The following is a 3,467-nucleotide window of genomic DNA, read 5'->3' on the forward strand; positions in this document are numbered from 1 at the left end:
ATTACTATATCTTTTCGATTATCAGTAAGGCTGAGCATTACCTATTCCCCAGAAACGTCGAACATTATTTTTCTGTATATAATTACGTAAACCATGTGGAGACTGTCTATTTCAGATCAAAGGGCAAAATTCTTTCAGGTACAGACAGTTTCTAATTTACAGAAAGGTTACATAACAAACCATGAGAATCTTCCTACTCATCATCATATGAAACATGGAAATTGGTGGTACAGCCACTTGCTTGAGGATCTTCAGCTCCGCAGCAATCATAAAACTTGGCAGCATAAGGAGGATCGTCTGGTCCTAGTTCGTAATACCTACAAAGAGAAAAGAAGGCAGAGACTATCAACTAGCCAACCATCCTTCAGAAACTATCTTGCATGATATAAATATAGAAATACCACTCCCGCATAGTGAATAGATATGGAGGAAAACCAGCCATGGATATACTAATACAAGAAAGTGAAGTGGTAGAATTTACAGGTTAATAGCTAATGTTATCTTTCTAGCATGAAAGTAATGCCATCCTCATATTCTCGTTTTCCTCAAAACTATGAGATTCTTGTCATTTTTGCAATCAATACAACCAAGTAAAACTGTTACTAGAGTATACTGCAGCCCAGGGGTAGATTATCAATCTCACTAGAGTAGACAGAACAAGTAAGCCAACTGCAATTCTGCATACGTTCCTGCACCAGTTTTTTTTCCTTTTCCCATTTCCCATCTTCTTTTCCATTTTAAAATTTTAATGAGATTTGAACATTTGAAGCTATGCCGAACTAGTTTGGGATTGAAGTGTAGTTGATTGATTGATCAGGATGGTGGACCTTGCTTTGAACAAATTAAAAGGGGTCTAGGATTTGCCCGTAATTCCCTTACTGTTTTAAGCCAGACCCAGCCAAGATTTCCTTTTGAGCCTCCCTAGACAAAGGAATGCCACCTTATCAAGTAAAACCAGTTAAATTAGGTTGTTCGGGTGAAGATGATTGGGGTCAATTTTGGGCTAAATAATGGGTCATAACTCATAACCATCACACCCAACTTAAACCATTTTGTCATTTGTTTGACCTCTGTTTTGGTTTATAATTAGTTTAATTACCACAAATTGAAACAACTTTTTTGTTAATTATATATAGAGAGAAAAAGTGGATGATATTGGAGAAACCTTTTTCTATTGTTTGACGAAGTCTCCGGAGGGTCATTTTGAACTACCAAACTTTTAAATGAGTTAATTTGAGTTTTCTTTAAATTGGCCCAATAAATATTTCTAATTCCACCCGTCAAAGTTTGAAGGGTTGGACGGGCTACATAAATTCATATGAGCAATGTTGACACTGTATGAGTAATGGCGCGCCTATAAGCCTCTATCAAGTTATGTAATGGTGCATCAATCCAGTAGATCCAAAGGTTTACAGATGTTCTCATTTCTTATAAGAAGAAAATATCAGTAGGCTGTCTCAGTTTCACTGAAACTGGTCTAAGTTCACTGCTGAAAGAGAATAACAACTTAGAGCTGCACCTCTAGAAGAAACACACCTTTTCACACACAAAATCATGTATGCACATTTATTTTTTCTTGTCAGTCGGGTGGAATTTGTCAAAAGGGAGCAAGAAGTAAGGTGCAAAGTGCCAAAAGATTAACAAGCAAGGATATGAGAAGGAATTAAATTCAAAAATATCAGACTAGCATTTTTCTTTTGTTTTTGTTATTCACTGATGTAACACCCAGACTAATTATGATACAGAGTGAATCTATGTGGGCTTAAGATAAGTTGTTGTGTGGCTTGTTCTTCTTGTACCTAGCGGGATGCAGTGTCAAGTAGTTAGCACGGAAACTCATGTCACAAGAGTCGTGTCTATGGACTTCAGCAGTTTCCAATTCTACAAGTGAAATCATTATGGGTGCTCAAGTTTCTAAAACAAACAAAAGGATCTTACTCCCTGAACATAAAAGGAAAATCTGCAGCACCTTCATTGAAGCATTCATAAGTAAACTATTGTGCTCAACCTAACTTGCTGACAATAATTACAAGTCTTATGCACATCAATGGGGAACCATTAACCCAGCATATTTTGGAAATAAATTGTATACAATTTCATTTAAAAACTGAGCACACAAATCAGATATTTAGGTTATTAGAGTCGTCCCTACTTCCTCGGCTCTATAAACGTGATCATCTTGAAATCTATGTTGCAATAACCTTCCCAGGTTAATTTTAAAACGTACACTCTTGTTCTAGACTTTGTAAACTGCAAACATATAAACCAGTGGATCTATGAGAAGCGGTAAACTAGTATGAAACTGCCATCCTATAGTGTCCAGATGAGTCCTTCCCTAGCAATGTATATGAGTGTTTGCAGGGAACTTTGCCGTAGTCAATACTTAATGAGATGAAGAGATTGATTTAACATGAGTTGATTGGTAGGGGTTAGCAACCACTAAGAAGATAAAACAGGGGGGGCTAGAAGCCACTAAGAAGATTAAAACGGGGCACCTAGGAATTAGGATGAGTTGATTGGTAAAGGATAGCAGCCCCTTGGAAGATGGAAATGTCGGGTCTCTTCATCCTGAAGATATCATTAATCTTTGGCCACAAAATTACTGTTTCATAATGGAACTTCTTTTATACCGAGAAATCCTTGAGGACGCATGGTTAGGAACTCAGTGGAAAATGGGACTGAATCTCATTGCACTTACTATTTCACATCACTTCTCCTTCGTTCTTTCACTCAATATAATTGAAAAGCTTGTTTCTGTATACTATGTACGATGTGCAGAAAAAGTTATGGTTGTCACATGATAGATATACATACCATGATTATCATAAATGAGATTAGATAAGTAGGTGTTCTGACTCCTTCCAGAAGAGGGAAAAAAGAACTTCTTGATCTAGATGGCCGATAGTGGTACCAGGTGGCAGGCAACATGAACTTCCAGTTAAAAGGAATAGTTGTACTTGATGTACCTTAAAGTATTCTTTTGGGAAGTTCTGAGTGAAATTCATTCCTATTCATTGTGAGCAGGTAGATAAAACTTAAGTACGTAAAGACTGGTATTGATCATGTCTTTTAAGTTCTAACAAAGATTTTCCGGCAGGACTCCCCCAATATTGGGAGTGGCATCAATTGAATTCAAGTATATTAGTGCAATGATCTTTATTTGATTACACTAGGTATGTCGTTGTTGTTGATCTTTATATGACACGGTGAAGTCTAAGAAATATTAAAGGTAAGGTCATTGGATAGCAGATGTTTGGTATGCATCACAATCAGATTTACACAAGCTACATCCGTGCATCACTTGATGTCGACTCTTAATTCATTTGACATTGCAAAACACAAAGTATATGAAAAAACCTAATTATCTATAATCAATAAGTACTATTTTTCCACACCCCCTAAGAGATCTTCACTTCTTCTATTAAAATTTAAAACGTTCCATGCTACGTATTGGCAGCATCAAGATT

Source organism: Solanum tuberosum, unplaced genomic scaffold (assembly GCF_000226075.1).
Source record: "Solanum tuberosum cultivar DM 1-3 516 R44 unplaced genomic scaffold, SolTub_3.0 scf00093, whole genome shotgun sequence".
Classification (NCBI taxonomy): domain Eukaryota; kingdom Viridiplantae; phylum Streptophyta; class Magnoliopsida; order Solanales; family Solanaceae; genus Solanum; species Solanum tuberosum.